The 22926-nt window shown below is 42.1% G+C and overlaps 1 long non-coding RNA gene across 2 annotated transcripts in view; it reads right to left on the bottom strand.

Annotated features, from left to right (window-relative positions):
• Positions 1-5914, bottom strand: part of LOC310832269 — a 40489-nt gene extending 34575 nt beyond the window's left edge. For both annotated transcript variants that reach the window (XR_014558226.1, XR_014558227.1), the window contains exon 1: positions 5717-5914. This is a non-coding gene — a long non-coding RNA (uncharacterized lncRNA). The remainder of the gene's footprint in view (positions 1-5716) is intronic.
• Between the last annotated feature and the right edge of the window lie 17012 nt (positions 5915-22926).

Raw genomic sequence — 22926 nt, 5'->3', positions numbered from 1 at the left:
TGCTATCGTAAATTAATTAGGATAGTGATCAGCCAGAATTCATTAAGAAGCCTTTTTTGAAATGTAAAGTGGGGTGTGTGTGAGAAAGAGATGGAGAACATAAGCTAAAGAAAGTTGAAGCTCTCAGAGAGAAACAATAGAAAACCTAACAAACAACCATTTCCTCTGGCTGTGTCTTGGGCCACCATTCAATGATATTATGGATGGAAGAGAAGGAAGGTGCCTCTTGCAGACTATAGCTTTTATGAATAAATTGGTCTTTCCGAAATTGGTCAGTTTCTTTGTGGACATTGATTTATTTTTCCTGGATTTTCTTTGTGATTGTTATGCTTTGTTTTGCTTTGCTTTGTTTTGGTTTTTTTTTCTGGATGGTGCCTACTGATGTGAAAAAATCCATCTAGTATTGCTGATAAATCAGGAGATAACCACTGGGGTCAGGGAAAAGGGGAAAAGAAAGAGAGAAAGAGAGATGGAGGGAAGAAAAGTCTTTGCAAGTTGCCACCCTGGTTTTGTCTCCTTATGCACTGCCTTAAAGGAAATATTAGCACTGCTGAATGTGTAATTAGACGTGTTTCCCCTCAGGGCATGAGGGGGACTTGACTGTATTTCCTTGTTATCTGATCACAGCAAATGTAATTTGTGTTCCCTTTGAGTCTCTCTCTTTTTTAATTCCTCTCCCACTTTTGGATGGCAAGTCTCCGCTCAGCTGAGTAATGGATGACAGTGCTGGAAAATAGGACATTTTTCTTGTCTTGTACTCTCTAAACATTTCCAAGGTCAAGTGCGCTAAGAGGAAAAAGGTGCCCCCCCAACAAGGTGAGATGGGGTGCATACACACACACCTTATCTTATCAGATCTTTTTTTACTGCAATAAAGTATTGTAATAAAAAAGCAAATTGGAGATAGATAGATATATTTTAAAAACTTGTTCATTATTTTGTGATATTTTGGGTTGATCCCAACAACCCAGCTGTGGAGTTTGGAATTTTTCCTTATGCCCACCCTCCCACATGGCAATCTTTGCATTTTGTGTACAGTGGTACCTCAGGTTACAGATGCTTCAGGTTACAGACGCTTCAGGTTACAGACTCCGCTAACCCAGAAATAGTACCTTGGGTTAAGAACTTTGCTTCAGGATGAGAACAGAAATCATGCAGCAGCAGCGAGAGGCCCCATTAGCTAAAGTGGTAGCTCAGGTTAAGAACAGTTTCAGGTTAAGAACAGACCTCCGGAACCAGGTCTTAACCCGAGGTACCACTGTATTGTTAATGATGGTATTGAAAATAGCAGTTGGCCCATAAGACCTGCCCCAGAGCAACTGGCTGATGGTGAATAAAAGGACCTCTAATGAAATGTATTCCATTATGATGGGTAGGGAATGAGTCTGTATATATGTAAGAAACATGGGGGGGGGGGGTTCCATATGTTTCTGTGAATCCTTTGCAAAGAGACAAATGGCACCAAAACCCTCTCAGGATCTCTGCCAATGATAGCCGGCCCATCAGTGTCAAGGTTAGAAGGCACATTTGACCTTCATGACAACAGAATCCACAAGACCAATTATTTATTGATTGATTTTGCTATAGAATGAAATGCAAACCAGCCACTCATTTGTGTGGGGGGGCATACTAAGGTCCACTTGGAAATTCACCAGGATATGGAGCAAACAGTCAATGGGAGACTGTAGTTCCAACTATTTCACTTGTCACTGCTGGTGGTTACTGAAGTTAAATGAACTTCAATAATCAATGGGATAAGGGTGGAAAATATGTGGTCCTTCAAGTGTTTTTGGCTGAGGGGTAGTCAGAGATGATGAGAGTTGTAGTTGAGCAATATCTGGAGGAACTAGAGTTTTCCCATAAGTGAGGGAAGTAATGGCAGGGGGCACCTCTGTCCAATAATGTAATTGCTGAGTCAATAGCTGCCATCAATCAACAACTGCAGACTTCCACGATGCCAGTGAGGGATGTGGGACAAATCAGATTCAGTTCATATTTTGACGGAAACCTACAAAATCTGCACTTCTCTGAACTTTGTGATGCAGTTCTCCAATCAAATAATTTGTACTAAAAGGTATGTATTAAGGGGAAGTTGCATTAGTGAAAACAGCACACAAACAGGCACCGTGTCAGTCCAAAGTGCTTGCAAAACATGTGTATATTAAGAGAAATGGACACTAAAATGCTGGTGGATTTTGGTGAAGACTTTTAAAAATGCAACCAGATGCAGAAATGTTGTGAAGTGAATTTAAGACTGGAGAATATGAGAAGCTGAAATTGACAGATTCATCCAGCCCTAAGTGATGTATCCATTTCCTCAAGCACCACCTCCCACTAATTTCTGGCAACGATAAGAACTCCCATCCCTCCTTGATCATCCAGCAGAAACTACTAGCAGTTCCTACTAGCATTCCACTTCACAAGCCACAGCAGAAATCCAATATGAACGCCAAACGCATTACATTTATATCCATAAGCCATTATTATGTGCCTCTACAGCATTCAAAGCAGGTTGAGAACAGAAAATGATCCCAAATGTAATTCCAGGTTTTACAACTCCCTCTTTTCCTTTTGCAACACCTCTAGTAAATACATTGTTCATCGCTAAGCAATTTGCCTTCCCAATCATTTGACCTTTAGAGAGGTTTCTCTAAAGTACAGCACTTTTACTAGGTCACAATGGATGGGGACTCAAGTGAGCCATAAACCATATTAAGCTTTGAGTAATTGTACCAATAGGTCAGGGGTCCTGGTTTTGGCACAAAAGTTATCTTTTTTAATGAGACATGTCCCCCCCTCTCTCATCTTGATCTGCCTAAGCTTGGATCCATTTGTGAGAGAAAGAGAGAAGTTTAATTACTGAAGGTATCTTTATTGGACTAGAAGTCTCATGGAAGGAGTAAACTATTATGGTATGGAAGTGATGATCTCACAGAAGTCTACAGAGTTCATGGGAAAGAACATATGGCTCCCATTTGGGGTGTGAGAGCAAATGCCATAGTCTAATTAAAGGGGTCACTGTGGTTAATGGTTCACACATTGCAAATTAACTTTTTAACTTAGCTTATAATAAAAAAGATCCATTCTGATCATTTTCCACTGCCACAGCTATCAGTAGTTTATATTTGTATGGAGTTCAATGATGAGACAAGTTTTGCTACATTGGAAGACGTATCCTGAATACCTGGTAACCTCAATACCGTTGTTTGGGCTGAAGTCCCATTGGTTTCTATTCCAAAAATGCAAGAATACCGAGAGTGTAGACAACACACATACATCATATTCAGCTTGTAATATAACCTTAAACAGTACTGTGATTCCACCCACCCATCCCCGAGACCAGTGTTGGTTAATATCTAGGTCATTAATTCACAATGTAAGGATACCACACTGCCATCATTAATACATGTATAAGTCCCACTGATGTCAGAAGGATTTATGAGTAAGTAAATGGTACATGACTGAAGCTTCAATATGCAAGGAATGGGTTTTTTATTATGGAAATCACGACAGAAATACATTTAGAATGCTTGTCTAGATCTCTCATGTGGTGCAATGGCTCAACTACTGGGCTTGGAAGGCCAGGATGAATGAAAATGTTGCAAAATCTTTACTCACAATGGGTGGCATTGGGCAAATCCCCTGTGGGCTCAGGCCATTGTAGCCTAATCTTTAAAAAGCCATTCCTGTTCATCCCAATACTGATAATGCAAATATTGTGTGTCTATCAACAAAGTGTGTGGTGCAAAGGCCTCTAGAACCCTGTTCACATGTGCATGTTCATGATTTGATGACAGCAGCATTAAGTTGCTATTTACACATGTAGATGATCCTCACCAAACAACATTGACACAAGACTCAGCAATGGGAAAGAGAAAAGATGGGGAGATCTAGACATAGCCACGAGCTTGTCTAAATCTCTTCTTTGTTTGGGGGCATGTTGAATAGATTGGGATCCTTTGGGTTGAAGCCATTTCCTGACACTCCCTCCATATGCCCTCAAACCAACCTGACACTAAGATCTGTTCACATGTTATATTAAACACAGGTACCATCTGTTTCTACAGATGTTCAAGTGTTTGTGTGAAAGAGTGAGCCTTTGTTGATTTGTGCAATTTCTCTTTGTGAATACAGATTGTACACTTGTTGACTATAACATGTGAATACCCCTACCAGAAATGGATGATTCCAAAAAAGTCAGTTTCCCCCAGTTCCCCATTTTTCCTCCCTCTAAAGTTCCGTTTCCCATGCTTGTGCGTCAGTTTACTATTGTTGTTTTTTTTCTAATGTACTCATGAAAATTTATCAGCATTTGAGTACCCATTTCTTCTCCTCTATATAAACTGTTGCACGCCATTTTGTTTAACATACACACTGTCAAAAACATTCTCTCCTCTAATATAATATGTTTTCATATGTTATTTTCACTAATGCATCCATTTTTATGGACACCTTTTCCCAATATATGCAATTTAAATCCATTTTGGGGGTGGAAATCTGCATCTCAAAACTTGGGGAAGGGTGCGTTTGCAATAGTGGCATTTCGTTTTGTACACTGTTTCAGAAAGTGCAGCTTAGGAAGGGTTGTGTGAACCAAACCAAATCCTCCCCCACCAAGATCAGACCTCTGATGTCAGTAAGGACCATGGCTGTGGATGTTTCCATGACAGCAGGAATGGGAGGGGGTTACAATGCCCTTCCAGGGGCTGTAGGAATCCAACCTTCCAAAGCAAAATGTTATTTCACATTTTCTTTCCTTTGTTGTAATGCAAGCTACCACAGAATGACCCAGGTCAGTGATTTTGTTCTTGAATCTGTTCATTACAAGATACAGTGGGTTGATTTCTTTGAATTTGTTTTGGCCAGCTCTGTTCATTCAATTCCTGGAAGTCAGAGGCTCATAATGGAAGTGTCTCCTCTGCCATATTTATGGCAGAAAACTAGTACAAAAGTGGAAGTGGTATAATTGAAATTCACGTGGAAAGGGCCGGCTGAGAAAGGTTGAGCACAGACTGGTCTGGAAAGACCTTGAATGTAATGGAGCTGCAGGATTTATCCATAGTCAAATTAAAGCAGCCCATATTTTTTATCATCAATGTATATATGTATCTAGCTATCTAGCTATCACAGCCAATTCTCAACATTCTCTTTCTTGGCTGCAAACTTAAAAGCAAAAATAAAGATGTATCTCATCCTAGAATCACACAAGGAAACCAGGTGGAGATGTGCAGACAACGATGAAAAGCTATGTAGCAGGGTTGGCTCTGATTCAGTATAAGGAAATCTATCTACTTTGTTTTCTTTCACTTTCTCCTTCCTGACTCTCAAGTCTGCACATTTCAACATCCACCTGTGATTTCTTTATTTATTTTTAAAGAGTCCTCAGTGTTCTACTGCAAATTTCTCCTAACCATTTTCAAAAAACCCGATTTTGCCGAATACAGATTTTTGCAAAGCAACTCCCCACCCACCCAGCCAAATATAATGCATTTTCACGTTGCTTGGGCTGAAGAACTGCATTGCTAAATTTGCCAAAGTGTGGCTTTTGAAGGATGGCTGTGTATTGTTCATGTATTGTTTTAGAAAGTGCAGACTGGGTAGGTTTGCCTTTAAAAAGTGAAGTGAATCAAATTTCTTCCCCTTATGCCTAGCTCTGATCTTGGTGACTGTTAGTGAACTCTATGAGATAAAAGCACTTTTCAGATATCATCCATACCTCAAAGGTACTCAACAGAAACAGACCATGTGGACTGGATCTTCACCCAACACCACATACATCTCTGAGTCCAACCTCTTGGTGTTCATGTATTCAGCACAATGACTTGAAAGAGGTGCCTGACTATTCATAGTCGTTTAACAGAATAGGAAACCCAACGTGAATGGGATCAATGTACAGTCGTACCTTGGTTTTGGCTCTCAAATGATCAAAACCTGGAAGTGACTGTTCCAGTTTATGGAAGTTCTTTTGGAAGCTGAACATCTGACAGGGCTTCCACAGCTTCTGATTGGCTGCAGGAACTTCCTGCAGCCAATCAGAAGCTGCGCTTTAGTCTTCAAATGCTTTGGAAGTCGAATGGACTTCTGGAACAGATTCCGTTTGACTTCTAAGGTATGACTGTATATAGAAATGCCTATTTGGTGACAAAGTATGCTTAAAATCATGCACATTGAGGGGGAAATATTTTCAAAATATTTATGTCTACATGAAGTTTCATGTAGATTATTTTTAATACACAGATTAATGCAGAAATTGGATAGAATGGGCTTATGAATGAAGAGATGCAAAACTGACGGAGTCTAGAAACAGACTGATTCATTCATCCACTCACCCATCCCTAATGACTGATGGGTTGACTTTTACTTGGTGGTTCAGAAATGATGCAGACTTACGCAAGAGGAAATAAATGCATCTCAGGACCTAAGTAGGCAATATGCATGATCACATTTAATATTTTCTTTAAAAAAAAATAAACAGTAAAAAAGTAGATGTAGTGATCAGATCTGGAACACAACACATGGGATGGATGTCCCTATGAAAAGTTGCCTTCTTGCTATTCCCCTTGGGAGAGAAGCTGCCCTTTGTCAATGCTGTGATGCAAGGGGAATGGTTAACCCAGGAGACCTTGTTTTCAACATGATTGTTGCATTTCATTGTGGACAACCTTCCAGGAACTGCATGCCAGCAGTGAGCAGGACCAGAAGCAAAAAGTAGGTGGAGCAACAGAGATGAGGGTCACATCTGTGACTCTCATCTCTGTACAGCAGACTAAGTTTCAGACAGGCCAAAGTCATAAATTTCTACCTCCACATAGCTCCCCATCCAGCAAAGCAAGAGGCATGATTGTAGTTCAAGAACTCATCCGAGGCAGGCAAAAGCACCTCGGGAGGTCCAGTGAGAGGTATGGTCTGGGGAGAGTTCTGAGAATCAGATGGAGAGGACCAGCAGGGCATGAGGCTCTGTATCCTGGGTTAAGGCCTCCACTTTGGACACAGTGATTCTCAATATGATTAGAGAGCCCCATTCCTGCTGTGTGTGTGGGTTTTTTTAACCCCCAGACAAGTACGTGAAATGAGATCATCACACATCTAACACACGGCCTACCTTGGCCCTGATTTGTCCTATTTGTTCCAGCTTCAAAATCTGGCCCAATTGCTGACTTCAGAAGTTTTTGAACAGAATCCTACTCCCACTTCCTTCTATCTATAATCCCTTATGTTAATTTAGGATTAACACTTCTTTGGTGCTATGCTGGAGAATATATGTGTCCTCAACAACAACAATAACCTGCTTTCTTCTTGCAGCCAACTCAGCTATCCAGATACCAGACTGTGGCTTGCCCGGCTGTGGCATTTGGACTTTGCTGAACTGATCATTAGACAAGGCTGGTGCGCAGCAAGCCAAGGCAGATGGAGCTTTCGATTTAATCCAGAATGTAGATGCAAACAAGTGTGGGACATGTCTTATATATCCACAGCAGTGACACAAAGTGGACATCAAGAATAGCTACTAACAAGCTGGATGGTGCTTTGAGAATGCATGAGCTCCTGTGAATTGACTTTGCTAGCTGCACATTAAACAGAAATGACAGGGCAAGAAGAAATGGAATTGCATGCTTGGAAGAGAGTTATAGGTTATAAATTGGAAAGAAGTCCAATTCAAGGATCTGCTTTATTCCAGCTCAGATTATTCGTTCGTCTAGGCCAGTGCTGTTTGCTCAGACCGGCAGAGGATTTCTGGGTTCTCAGGGGTAGGTCTTTCCTTTTAATGTGAAATGTTGAGTGCTGAACATGGGACCTTCAGCATTCAAAGCATGTGTTGTACCACTGAACTGTGGTCCCTTCTCAAGTCTACCAAAAGGAATCACCTTCTCTGGAGGTTTTTCAGCAAAGTCTAGAAATAATTCCTCAGAAAATTATAAAGGCCTTATACAGACTCAGAACATTTCTTCATCAGACCCTGCTATGTATTCTCTGCTGGGAGTGGCAGCAGAGGTCAGGGAAGTCAGACAAAAGCTCTTCTGAGCTCCACATGGGCCTGCCAGGAATTGAACTTAGGAGACAGGCCTTCTGCATTCAAAATGTGTATTGTTCCACTGAGTTGTGGCTCATCCCTTTAAACCATATTTGGGGAACCATTAGCATTCCATTATGTTGCTGAATCACAGTTCCCATCAGCACTAGCAAGCAATGTCAATGGCCATGGATGATGGGAGTTGTACTTCAGCAACATATGGAGGGCCAAAGGTTGCTAACACTTGTTTTAAATGTTTTGGTGGAACAGTGACTATTCATTTGAAAGTCGCATGTTCTTTCAGATGGTCGAGTATCCAGGATGGAAACATAAGCATTAATTTATCCTTGCAACAGCCCTGTGAAGTAGGTTAGGCTCAGAGACTGTGACTGGTCCAAGGTCACACACATAGCTGTCAACTGTTCCCTTTTTTTAAGGGAAATTCCCTTGTTCCAAATAGGATTCCTTGCAAGAAAAGGGAAAAGTTGACACAGTTTGCATCATGGTCAAGGGGGGACTAGAACCCTGGTCTCCCAGGCCTTAGTCTCACACTCTAACCATTACACCATGCTGGCTCTTTGGGAGTCATGCTTCAGGAAAACCTGAGTGAACAGAAAGGGCTTGAGCAAACACCTGAAGGATGGCAGCATACATGCTTGCCTAATATTAAATGGGAGGGAGTTTCACAATGCAGGTGAGGCAATGCCAAGAGGGCATCAGGAGAATGCGACATAACTAGTCCCAATGAGTGTGGTGAATGGGCATGGGCAGAAAGTGTAAGGCATTTGCTGCTCTGCTGTAGTCTGTAAACTGGGTGGGTGGGCCCTGGATTCCCCTATTACAAGGGAAGAGGTTAAAACAGATGGCGGGAATAGCTTCTTCCTCATTCTTGGATTCCATAATGTAACTGAATCCCCTGCCATGTATATTGCTCTCTCTCATATACCCTGACTCCTTCCCAGTATATTCTTGCTGCACTCTGTCAAGGTAGCGCTGCCAGTATATGTCATTTTAAGCTTTTGCCATCTGTTCCAGCCCCCAATTACAGATTCACGGTGAACATATGACAGCTGAGATTACTAAAAAGTAAAAATGTACAGCTATGAGCCAAGCATGCAATTTAAAAGCCGGTGCACCTCGTTCTTCCTCTTTTTCTTTTATCCCACAAAGCATAGATACAAGAAGGACTTTCTAATTTCAACAACAGGGAGGAGGGGGGTGTTTGAGAATAATAAAAAAACAACTGCTTTTCTTTCTTTCCTGCCGCATCTCCAAAGATGACATTTCCCGTGGCAAAGTTTCAGACCTGAAGGAGAATTAGAAGAGCGACAGCGTTTTAATAAAGGATTAGTGAAACGTGTTGAATGCAGCTATGCAACAAGGAGATTTTGAGTGCTTTCATATATTCCTCAAGTAGCCTGCATGAAGCAAGATGCTTCACTCTTTAAAGCCTATCTCACAGACAATACCACACCTCTGTTCTCAGCTCAGGTTAATCACCTGTTGCTTGGGTAGCCAGATACCGCTTCCAGTGTTTTTTATTTATCCTGTTGTGTACGTGTGTGGGTTTTATTTTATTTTTTTACAAACAAAATGTATACTGGGAGCTGCTCTTGAGAAATCGTCCCTTAAGACTGGGAATAGTTTGCAGAATCTGGCCTGCTTATTCACTCCTAGAACAGGGGTTCCCAAACTGTAGTCAATGGATCACCAGTGGTTCCATTTCATAGAACTGTAGACCTGGAAGGGATCACCAAGGATCACTTAGTCCAACCTCCTGCAATGCAAAAAGGCCCGCAGCATGACTGAATTGAAAATTCACGTGGATTGTAATTGTATTTTCATTATTGCTTCTTGCATTATTTCGTTCTGTTTCAATTTGAATTCTGTGAAATTCAAATTGCATTACGATAAAATACAACATAAAAAATAAAAGAAGCAATAGAAATACAATTAAAAACCACACAGCATCAAGCACAGTGCATTACAATGGCAGGGAAGGTGGGCACAGTGCATTACAATTGCAGACACCATGATGAGCTCCAGGCTGCAGTAGTGGCTTTTGTTGTAGAGACTCTCCAATGTACGAAGTTAGCCTCCCAGAAAAATCAGCTGCATGTTGTGGTCTGTGAACCATGAAAATGGGTGATTTCACTCAGCAGCAGCTGCAGTTCTCTACACCAGGGACAGGAGCAACATTTGGCTCTCCAGATGCTACTGAACTACAACTCTCATCAGCCCCAGCAAGCACAGCCAATGACCAAGGTTGATAGAAGATGAAGATGTAGTTCAGCAACTTGTGGAGAGTCAAAGGTTCCCCATACCAGGTCTACATTTTTATTAAAGACTCAGTTCCATTGAAATAAGTGAGAGCATGTAGGATAGCACTGTGGTAAGAGAAAAGGTTGCCAGGTACTTCTCTTCATAGCACTGCCTTATTTGAATAGAAAAAGCCTCACCTGGTTTCTATGCAACTCTTACAAGAGCCACCAGAAGTCCTGGACCTGGCAAACATCAATCCAGTACATTTTTTAGACTTCCCTCTCAGCCTCATTTGTCTCTATGGACCAAGACACTTTTGAAGTGAGCCTCTCAATTCTGCAGGTGGATAAACCACTTTTCGTAAACAGCTTTGCAATCAAGTGGGGTGCAAATCTTATGAAATAAATACAAGACCTACTGGCAGATCCCCTGCCTGAAACCCCAGACAACCACTGCCAGTCAGTGTAGACAATACTGACCTGGATGGATGGTTGCCTTAGTATAAGACAGATACCTATGATAGTATGTTGTACAGTGGATCTGCAAATTTCAAAAATTATATGTATTTCCCATGGAACATTTGGATGTTTTCCTCCCCCCCCCCTTTACTTGTTGAACTAGAAAGTAAATTGGGAGGATTTTTCCGGAGAAAACCATATATGCCAAACTACATAAAATTTGAAAACACAGCGTTCCACAGACATTCTCTGCTGTTCTACAGGCATTTGCCGTTCAGTGCCAAAGGAACATGTTTCTCCCCTGCCATTCTCTCCATTTGTTCCTAGCGCATCTCTGTTTGCTTCCTCACAGCACTTTTCTTGCTGAAATCTTCAAAGGGACCCCCTGACATGACATGAATTGTGTCCCCATATGCCTTCCTTTTAAGCAACATCCTCATGAGCAGGTAACCCTTTCCAAAGCACCTGTAAAAGCAGCTTAAAGGTAGCAGCTAGCACAGCAGGTATCAAAAGACTATATTCTGCTCTGAAGGGATCACTGGTCAGAATTAGACATCACCTTTTCATTTAATGATGGCTAAAATGCTGGGGCTGGGGTGGGGGGGGGGGAAGGATGCTCAGTATTTCGTCTCATACCCCTTCCCCTAGAACTGCTATTTATAGATCACAAAACACAGGAAAAAGGATAAGGAGGATAAGGCTATCAATGGTTGTGTACTATATCCAGTACAGTGGGGAGATTGTTTTTAAACTCAGGTCCAGCTTGCAGGGTTCCCAAAGGCATTTGGTTGGCCACTGTGAGAAGATGCTGGGATTAGATGGGCCATTGGCTTGGTTCATCAAGATTCTTATCTTCATTCCACAAAGTGGCACTATGATAGAGCACAGATTGTGATAGGACACAGGCAAAATAACTTTATTTAGATATATTCAGGCAGATTTGGGGTTTAGATAAGATAGAACTAATTGTAATGTAAAGTTAAGGTAAAGGGACCCCTGACCATTAGGTCCAGTTGTGGCCGACTCTGGGGTTGGGGCGCTCATCTCGCTTTACTGGCTGAGGGAGCTACAGCTTCCGGGTCATGTGGCCAGCATGACTAAGCCACTTCTGGCGAACCAGAGTAGCACATGGAAACGCCGGAGGTACCTTCCTGCCGGAGTGGTACCTATTCATCTACTTGCACTTTGATGTGCTTTCGAACTGCTAGGGTGGCAGGAGCAGGGACCAAGCAACGGGAGCTCACCCCGTTGCGGGGATTCGAACCACCGACCTTCTGATCCGCAAGTCCTAGGCTCTGGGGTTTAACCCACAGCGCCACCTGCGTCCCTAATTGTAATGTAGCTGGAATGTTTTAAGAAGCTTTTCCTAATATATAGACAAAATTTACTTCCTTGCAGCTTCCAACCTGTCCTGGTTCCAGTCCTGTCTTCTGGAGCAACGGAAAGAAAACCTACTCGGCAGGGCAGCTATTCAGATATTTGAAGATGGCTATCACACCTTTCCTTGATTTCTTGTCATCTAAGCATGATTTGATGTTTCGACTGCTCCTCATCGGCATAGTCCTTAATTTCATGACCCCAGCAATCCTAGTTGACCTCCTCTGAACACAGTTTGGGTTGTTTACATACAGTGTTAGCTGCTGAGGTGGAAGGCAGAGAGTCCAATAGTAGGTGGAGCTAGAGGCACTAATAAGGATTCATTCAGATGTGGGGAATACTATGTTAGTTTTCCTGATTATACTGTTGGTGTCTCTGTCCTGCTTTCTAATATTCCTTTCACACTGCAGCACCTGCTGTGCTACAGAACTGTGGCTTTTTACTGATATAGGTAAAGGTAAAGGTACCCCTGCCCGTACGGGCCAGTCTTGACAGACTCTGGGGTTGTGCGCCCATCTCACTCAAGAGGCCAGGGGCCAGCGCTGTCCGGAGACACTTCCAGGTCACGTGGCCAGCGTGACATCGCTTCTCTGGCGAGCCAGAGCCGCACACGGAAACGCCGTTTACCTTCCCGCTGGTAAGCGGTCCCTATTTATCTACTTGCACCCGGAGGTGCTTTCGAACTGCTAGGTTGGCAGGCGCTGGGACCGAGCAGTGGGAGCGCACCCCGCCGCAGGGATTCGAACCGCCGACCTTTCGATCGCTAAGTCCTAGGCGCTGAGGCTTTAACCCACAGCGCCACCTGCGTCCCTTTTACTGATATACTGGCATGTAAATTTCATTCATTGTCAATGGCCAATCTTGCTACTCCCCCACCTTTTCTGAACATATATTCACCCATGATTCTCCCATGAAAGCTGCAGAAAAATGTATACACATTTAATTGATTGATTGATTGATTGATTGATTGATTGATAATAGAACTGAACCCCAAATTTTGTCACTTTACAGCTGTGTTTTTCCAGGTTAAGGCGACTGCAAATTGTCCCCCCACCCCCTGGAATCAAATAACATGGAAATGAGTACTAAATATGCCCTGTGTTCATTTGTTTTCTGGAAGTGGCATTTACTTCATTTGAATGCTCAAATATAATGCAGAAATTGACAGTTGGGGAAATGGAAAAAAACTGCCATGTGGATGCAGTCTAAGCGGAGCCAGCTATTTCCTGTTTTGTTCCCATCCTTCTTCCAGCTTGAGTCCTACAAGGCAACACTAAGGCAAAAGAGAAGGAAGCTAATGGAAAGGACCACCTTTTGGATTAGTTGTTTTAAGTAAGAAGGCAGGCAGGCAGGGGTTGTCTGAGGGCAGACTGGGGTTTGTGGGGCAGTGCCCCATTTGCCCTAGTGGATCTGCCTCTACCATCTCCATCCTTCTTAAAATGTTTCATCCAGAACAGGCCACAATAATACTTCAGATTTATAGGAGACTGGTAAGGGAAAAATGGGACTGTCATTGGAAAATAAGGACAGCTGGAGCATCTGTTGATAAATCAACACAAGAATTGGTACACACAGATGAAAACATTCTTCTCCAAACAGAATTTCATGGCAGATTTTTTTAATATGCTTTGAACACTTGGTGTTAAAAAATGATGGAAAGACAGATGCAATATTTTTTTTTATTAGTGTTTTTGGAAATCTTTTTAATCACTGTTACATGGGTTTATTTTCAAAAAAAAGAGAGAGAGAAAGGTGTGATGTGCATGTTTAAGTAGATTAATAAGGAACCTACTCTTGCAAAGGTCCTATTGCTGTATTGCACTCCCATCTTGGCAATCTGCCTCTAGAGCGGTAGTAGGAAGGATGAGGCAGGAATGCTTGAGGAATTCTACCTTTAGGAATTTCCATACCAAAAGTCCTGAGCCACAGTCTCGAACTAAAACACTGATCGGAGCTTAGCCATCCCACCGGATTTTGCACTTCTCTGAATGTTGTGACACAGCTCTTGGCAGTTTCAGCATGTCAAAATAAACAGTTTAAACACATGCTTTGAAGGGAAATACACATTTAAAAATAAGAACATGGGGATGAAGCACACATTTAAACTGTGTATTGGACTGCAAGAAGATCAAACGCATCCATTCTTAAGGAAATTAGCCCTGAGTGCTCACTGGAAGGACAGATCATGAAGCTGAGGCTCCAGTACTTTGGCCACCTCATGAGAAGAGAAGACTCCCTGGAAAAGACCCTGATGTTGGGAAAGATGGAAGACACAAGGAGAAGGGGACGACAGAGGATGAGATGGTTGGACAGTGTTCTCGAAGCTAATAACCTGAGTCTGACCATACTGCGGGAGGCAGTAGAAGACAGGAGTGCCTGGCGTGCTCTGGTCCATGGGGTCACGAAGAGTCGGACACGACTAAATGACTAAACAACAACAACAACATTATGGTGGTGGGAGGGGGTGCACATTAAAGGCTACATCCAAGGGGTGAATGGCTACAGATGTGGGCCACGTTATCCAACGGGGAAGCCTTCCAGGGGCCACGTGCCGGGGGTGAGTGTGGTTAGAAGCAAAAGCTGAAGAAGCAACAGGCAAGACTCTTTCCTTGGTGCAAAATGTTACATTCCAGGCACATAAAATCAGAGGTTTCTACCCACACATCTCTCCAGGAGGCAGTATTGCCAGGCAGACAAATGCCCCAGAGGAAGGCATTGAGATGTATGATCTGGGGAGAGCACCAGGGGCCAAATAGGGCTATATCTGAATGCTGGTGTCTGCTAATGGAGTAGGGGGCAAGTTCTGTCAATTAACCCTCCCCATGAAGCCCCCTAGTGCCCCCAAATAATTGTTCAGAAGTGTCCTCCAAATTTCCAGAACAGATATTTGGGGAAGAGGATGCAGGGGATGGAGAGAAATGAGGGGTAATTAACAGGAGTGTAATTTGAACTCCGTGGGAAGCACCTCCCAGGAGACATGCACAGGTCTACACAGTCAATTACATATATTGAGAGAAAACCCACACGTAAACAGAGATTTAAATGTGTATTTTCAAATGATTAAGAAAGAACCTCACTGATTAATAATGTGGAAACAAAATGAAATGGAATGAGGAGTGAAGATGTGGATCCAAAAGGGACACAAATGTGAAACAGACAGATTTGACCGTCCCTAATATATAAATGTGGCAAACAAAGAATTGCAGCCGAGAGACAGTGAGCAGAGTCCCCTCGCCCCTTTCCAGCCATTGCTGAATCAATCTTCCCCAGCAGTTCTCCCTCTAATGAGCAAGACTCTCCCCATGCCAGACAGAAGGTGGGGGAAAAGCTGGCAGGGAAACGGTTTGGGCAATGTTGCAGCTTTCTCCTCCACCTCCCGCCTCCGATCCAGCAGAGGATTTTAAAAGGGTAATGGTGAACTGACCAGTAGCACATGCTGAAATTCCCTCTTTATGCAACTAATATTGTTGGGGGAATTGTAGCACTCTCTGCTGCATAGTTAGAAATGGCCAGCCAGATCCCTTCTGAGATCCTGTGCTTGAGTCCTTTAAGTTGGGTTGCTATTATTTTATCTTATTTCTTTTTGTATAAAGCCTGCAGTATACCTACATCTTGCCTTCACAGCAGGACCTCTTTTCTGCTTTACACGTCGGTCTTCATCACACAGAGGGTATAATTCTTTTTGGCTGCACAAATAGAGGGACACTAGAGCCATCCATCAAGCATATGTGCCCAGCATAGGGAGCAGAGCTCCACACTGGAGAAACCGTGCTGAGTTTTTCTAATGCAACCCACCTGGATGCAGGTGTTGTTCCAAACCAGGAGGGATACTTCATTGGAAAAGGCTGGTGAAGTAAGAAAACACCTAGGCTGCAATCTTATCTGGATGTACCTGGGAGTAAATGCCATTGAACCCGTGGGGTTTACTTATGAGTAGGCAGAAGCATGGATGGATAGGGATGATTGTGTGGGTGGATGGAGAAGCTGGAAGCCTTAGGTTATTCTGGAGCCTTTCCCCCTGCATAATACATGTCTTGAATTTTAAAGATTGGCTTGACCTTGTGCAAAAGTCTGACAGATAATGGCAGGTCAAAACTTGTCTGGTCTCACTGAAAATGTTTAACTTCCCCTCCAGAAAGAATAGCATTCTGAACAAGCTCTCTGCAAGGAATTGGGATTGTTCAGTGAGATTTACCTAAGGTTATTTTTTGAAATGTTTCTGTTAACATTGCAGTACAAAATGAAGAAATCTGCAACTAACCACCCTCAGAATGCTTCCCTGCCCCTTCCATGAGCCATAAGAACTGTTAGGTATTTGTTTACATCAAGTCCATTCATCCACCCACCCTTAAAAAAAGAAAGCAAATCGTTGGAGAAACCACACACTTTGTTCAGCAAGGAGAGAGGAAGGTGGTGACTATTCTGTGTCTTTTTTTTTTTTTTTTAGTAAATTTTTATTAGGGGTTTTTACAAAATAAAGTACAGAAATAAACAACCTTTCTTTTCTCTCAACAAAGTTTCATAACTTCTTTGGGCTTCCTCACATCTCCCGCTGCCATTTTCATCATCATAAATTTTTCCCAGCAATTTATCATCTAATTTGCAAATTTTATAACCACTCATTTAAATATAATCCTCTGTAAATTAGTTTCTCTTAATCTCACTTTACATCCCATTTCGATCCGATTTTGTGGTGGCCAATTATTTATGATCAAACATCCTACTTAACTTTCCGCCAAATCACAATATTTTTGTAAATAAATCTTAAATTTCCTCCAATCTTCTTCAACCCTCTCTTCTCCCAGGTCTCGAATTCTGCCAGTCATCTCGGCCAGTTGCATATAGTCCATCAGCTGCATCTGCCATTCTTCCAGAGTGGGTAGATCTTGAGTTTTCCACTTCTTGGCGATAAGTATCCTTGCTGCTGCTGTTGCGTACAAAAAGAATGTTCGGTCCTTCTTTGGCACCATCTGGCCGACAATGCCCAGGAGGAAGGCCTCTGGTTTCTTAAGGAAGGTATACTTAAATACCTTTTTCAGCTCATTATATATCATTTCCCAGAAGACCTTCACCCTGGGACAAGTCCACCAGAGGTGAAAGAATGTTCCTTCATTTTCCTTACATTTCCAGCATTTGTTGTCTGGCACATGGCATATTTTGGCTAGTTTAACTGGGGTCATGTACCACCTATAAATCATTTTCATTACATTTTCCTTCAGAGCATTACATGCCGTGAAGTTCATCCCCGTGGTCCACAACCTTTCCCAATCCTCAAACATAATATTATGCCCAATATCCTGTGCCCACTTTATCATGGCCGACTTAACCATTTCATCTTGTGTATTCCATTTCAACAGCAAGTTATACATTCTTGAAAGTACTTTAGTCTTAGGTTCTAACAATTCTGTTTCCAACTTCGATTTCTCCACCTGGAATCCTAACTTTTTATCCTTTTTAAAAATTTCTTGAATCTGAGCGTAATGTAACCAGTCTCGCACTTTATCTTTCATTTTTTCCAAACTCTGCAATTTCCAATTGTTACCCTCTTTCTCTATTATTTCCCAATATTTCGGCCATTTGGCCTCCATATTGGGTCTTTTTCGGGCCTTAGCCTCCAGAGGTGATAGCCATCTTGGAGTTTTATTTTCCAATAGGTCTTTGTATTTTGTCCAGACATTAAACACTGCTTTCCTGACAATATGGTTCTTAAAGGCCTTATTGATCTTAACTTTGTCATACCATAAGTATGCATGCCAGCCAAATGCATTGTTAAAACCTTCTAAATCTAACACATCAGTGTCCTCTAGAAGTAGCCAGTCTTTTAGCCAGCAGAAAGCTGCGGCTTCGTAGTACAACCTTAAGTCTGGCAGGGCAAAGCCCCCTCTTTCTTTCGCATCAGTTAATATCTTAAACTTAATTCTGGGCTTTTTGCCCTGCCAGACAAATTTAGAAATATCTCTCTGCCACTTCCTGAAGCACTCCGTCTTATCCACAATTTGCAATGTTTGAAATAAAAACAACATCTTAGGCAATACATTCATCTTAATAGCAGCAATTCGGCCTAACAAAGAAAGCTTCAATTTTGACCAACTGTCCAAGTCTCTCTTAATTTCAGACCAACATTTTTCATAATTATCCTTAAATAGACTCAGATTTTTTGCTGTTATGTTTACCCCTAGGTACTTTACTTTTTTAACCACAGTTAGTTCTGTTTCTCTCTGAAACCGTTCTGACTCTGCATCTGTCAAGTTTTTTCCCAACACCTTAGTTTTCTGTTTGTTTAGTTTAAAGCCCGCTACCCGACCAAAGTCCTGAATCAATTGTAACACTCTTTTTGTACTAGATTCTGGCTCTTGCAATGTCAAAACAAGGTCATCTGCAAAAGCTTTAAGTTTATATTGTTTCACTCCGATCTGAATCCCTTGCACCAACCGGTCCCCTCTAATCAAGTTCAAGAGCACCTCCAGGACAGAAATAAACAGCAAGGGGGAAATCGGGCAGCCTTGTCGTGTCCCTTTTTCAATCTTAAACTCTTCTGTAACCACATTGTTAACTATCAGTTTTGCCTTTTGTTCTGAGTAAATCGCGTCAATCCCATTTTCAAAACCCCGCCCCACTCCCATTTCTTTTAAATTCCCCTTCATAAATTTCCAAGAAATATTATCAAAGGCCTTCTCCGCGTCTATAAAAATTAGAACTGCTTTAGTGTTAATATTTGTTTGCAAGAGTTCCAAAATGTCAATAATGTTCCTTGTATTAGCAAATAAATGTCTTCCTGGGAGAAAGCCTGCCTGGTCTTTATGAATTATCTCATTTAAAACTCTTTTGAATCTTCCTGCCAAAACGTCAGCAAATATTTTGTAATCCACATTTAAAAGGGAAATGGGGCGGTAGTTCTTAAGTTGTGTCTTTTCAGTTTCTGATTTTGGTATCAATGTGATGAAAGCTTCCTTCCACGATTCAGGCGCCTTCTTTCCCTCCATAATTTCATTGCTGACCTCCAGCAGTGGTTGAATCAAATAGTCACTTAATGTCTTATAGTACTTGGAGGTCAAGCCATCTGGCCCTGGAGACTTGCCCAACTTCATATTCTGAATGGCCTGTTCTATCTCTAGTCGTGTTATTTTACTATTCAGGAGTGATCTATTTTCTTGTGATAGTTTTTTAAGTCCATTTTTCTCCAAAAATTTTGCAATCTCTTCCTCCTTTTGTGGCCCTTGAGTGTATAATTTCTTGAAATATTTCTGGAAACATTTTCTAATTTCCACCGGGTTCTGAATATTCCTTCCTTCTATTTCCAAATTTGTTACTATGTTCAGCTTTTGTCTCTTCTTCAACTGCCAAGCCAGCAGTTTCCCACATTTATTAGCCGATTCAAATGTTTTTTGTTTCATTGATTTAATCTTCCATTCTATTTCCTGATTTATCAGTTTGGAATATTGTGCCTGATGAAGTTTAATTTCTCTCAAAATCGGCTGTGACTTCGGGTTTACTCTTAGTTTCTTCTCTAACTCTTTAATTTTCCCCAAAATCTTGTCCTTTTTCTCATTTTGTAGTCTTTTCTTTATGGCGTTCTGTTGTATCAAGAACCCTCTCATCACAGCTTTGCTTGCGTCCCAGATTGTTCTTTTTTCCACAGCAGTGTTCAAATTTATCTCAAAATAGTCCTTTATTGTTTTTTGGGCCTTCTTGATAATCTCCTGATCTCTAAACAAGTTGTCATTCATCTTCCATCTAAAGGAGCCGGTTGGTAATAATGTCATGTCCATTTTCAACGCGTTATGATCGGAGCAGGTCTTTGGGCAGATTTCCACTTTCTTCACCTTAGGAGCCAGACCTCTAGAAATCCATATTTGGTCAATTCTTGTCCAAGTCAGTTGGGCTTCAGAGAAAAATGTTCCTTCTTTCCCTAAGGGGTTCTTTGTCCTCCATATATCAATCCAGTCCATGTTGTCTGTCATTTCAAAAAAGGTCTTTGGTAGTCTGCCTTCTTTAGTAACCTTTTGGCTTTGTGACCTATCCATGTTTGTAGAAACGATCCCATTCATATCTCCCATCATAATGATGTTATCATAGTCCAGATAATCCAGCATAATCTCATGCAACTTCTTGTAGAATTCTGATTTCCCTTCATTTGGAGCGTAGATTCCTAATATCAAAATTTTCTCTCCTTGGTGCTGTATTTCAATTGCCAAAATTCTTCCATGTTCATCTTTAAATAGAAATTTTGGTGAGAGGCTCTCCTTTGCATATATCACCACTCCTCTCTTCTTAACTAAATCCGAAGATATAAATTCTTGGCCTATCCTTTTATTTACCAATATTTTTCTGTGGAGCCTAGTCACATGTGTTTCTTGTAAACAAGTAATGTCTAGTTGCTCCTTTTTTAATAAGTGAAAGATTTTCTTCCTTTTTTCCGGGCTGTTGCAGCCATTTATATTCCAACTTAAAAGTTGCAGAGACATCCTGGATAAATCTGTTTAGTTTCCTTGGGATGGTATTTTGTTCTGTGAGTCTTCAGGGTTCTGAGGTACAGGCACCTGTGGTGGTTCAGACCCTGAGGGTAGTTCAAGTCCTTTATGAAGGTCCTCACCGTAGGCAGTCAAAAACTTATCCCTATCTTCCAAAGTTCTAATTTTGATCTTCTTCCCTCTAAAGGTAAAAGATAGTCCTTGGGGAAAGTCCCACCTAAAGATGATTGAGTTGCTTCTCAGCAGTTTTACTAAGTCCAAATATTCAGATCTAAGATCCAACAGCTGTTTAGGAATGTCCTTAAAAATCTCAATTCTTTTGTCCGAAATGTTCAAAGAGCTTCCGTAGTGCAGGCCCAAAATCTTGTCCCTTTCCTCCTTTGATCTCAACGTAATCAAACAGTCTCTGGGCCTTTCTCTCTTTGTAAGTCTTCCAAGTCTGAAGGCTGACACAATTTTAAAATCTTCCTCCTCTAAACCCCAGAACTTGGAGAATTCTTTGGTCAGAAACTCAGCTAGATTACCTTCTTCCACTTCTGGTATCGATCTTATCCTTAAATTAATCTCCCTGTTCCGAAGTTCCAACATAGAGAGATAGGTCTGATGTTCTCCGACCTGCTTACTGAGCGGCCTTACTTCTTTTTCCAACTCTCCCACTCTTTGGCTGGTCTCTTCGGCCAGTTTCTGATTTTCACCTGCAGCCTCCTTCAGTTGTCCGATTGCTTGTGCATTCTGTGCAACTTGCCCAGATAATTTGTTTAAAGTTTCTGTATTAAGGTCAATTTTCGCAGTTTGTTGGTCAACTTTCCTCTCCAAAGACTCCAATTTCTCAAGAATTCTCTCTAATACAGAACCAGATCCTCCTGAGGCCATCTCTTCTAGTTGTAAATCCTCAGTTTCTTCCTCCCCTGCCTGTGACAGGGAGGTAACTTTTTCCTCCGAGGGCAAAGTGGGCACAGATGATCTGCGTGCTTGTGAGGCTGCAGTTACGGTTGTCAGAGTTGTTTGTCTGGTTCTTAATCCCTTTCTTTTTGCGCCACTCATTCCAAAAATATCTAGCAGTCAAGGTCAAGCTGAGTTATTCCCATGGGAAAGCTACGGCCCAGATGGTAGCAATCAAACAGAGGGCCGGGAAATAGAAAGTAAAACAATGTTTTTGTTGTAAGTCCTCAATCCTCTAGGGGGAGCATAAAATGTCCTAGGAAGAAGAGTCCATTCCACATACAAAATCTAAACCAATTCTTAGGGATCTTCACAAAAGTAGTTTTAGCAGAGTTGGTTTTAGGTTTGCCACAATATTTCAAGTTGTGCTTACTGGAGTTCCAAAATGCAAGAACGTAACCATTCTGAACTCCCTCAGACTGTCTCCAAGTTTAAATAGAATGTATCCAAATTTGCAGTCTGACAGTTCTACTGCTCAGGCAGTTCTGACACCTGGGCTTCTTAAACAGAATTGTAATCCACAAAGAAAGGAATATATAAGTCCTAATAAAAGTCCAAAAATCAATTGCTTACAGTCTTTAAAAGGAAAAGTAATTTCTGCGGGTGCTCAATCTGAGCTGTCAAAAGTTCTCTCTATGCCTCCACTCCTCCTGCTCTTTGCTTTAAAAATCAATGGCTGCGGAGGACGGACTTCCTTTTCCTCGTCTCTCCGCTTTCAGCTTATTTTCAATATTTTAGTCCCGAAATTTAGTAAAGTCCTCAATTACTCACGGGTTGTTACGTTTTGGAATCTTGTGTTGAAGGAAGAAAGGTCGGCGCTCACCGGCAACGGCAACGCGGCTTCGCTCCGCTGAATGCGCATAGACCCACAGCGCCGCTACCCCCTCTGCGATCCGGAGCCCCTTACGGGGTTCCCTCAACGTTTCGGGGGTAGCTCCTGGCGCCCGCCGGGTCCCGAGACCGCAGGCTTCCGCTGCCTGCGGTTTTCCAGAATGGGTCTCCGCTTCGCCGTAGCGGACGACCCTTTTCCAGCGTAGCTTCCCTCTCCCGGTTAGGAAAGGGCAGCCATTACCGTTCGCGCCGCCTCCGGAAGTCGACTATTCTGTGTCTTCAACTAATCAGGATACAGATTCAGAGGCTTTAAGGGGCGGGAGGGGGACACACACTATTTAGAACATTTGTATCCAGACTTTCTTCCATCGTGACATTTACATGCTTAGTTTCTTCAAGGTGGCTGCATCATCTTCCCATACCATGCCCTGAGACATGGTACCACTCATGTAGCAGTTTAGTCCCAGATGACCCAAAAAGCTATCTGTGGACACAAACGCTGGCTCCTTCAGCCTGAAGAAAGATGAGCACCACACCCCATAGTCACCATTGACTGGACTTAACCATCCAGGGG

This window comes from Podarcis gaigeae (assembly GCF_964106915.1).
Source record: "Podarcis gaigeae genome assembly, chromosome: 15".
Classification (NCBI taxonomy): domain Eukaryota; kingdom Metazoa; phylum Chordata; class Lepidosauria; order Squamata; family Lacertidae; genus Podarcis; species Podarcis gaigeae.
Note: the sequence above shows the minus strand (reverse complement) of the source record. Positions and strands in the feature narration are given on the sequence as shown.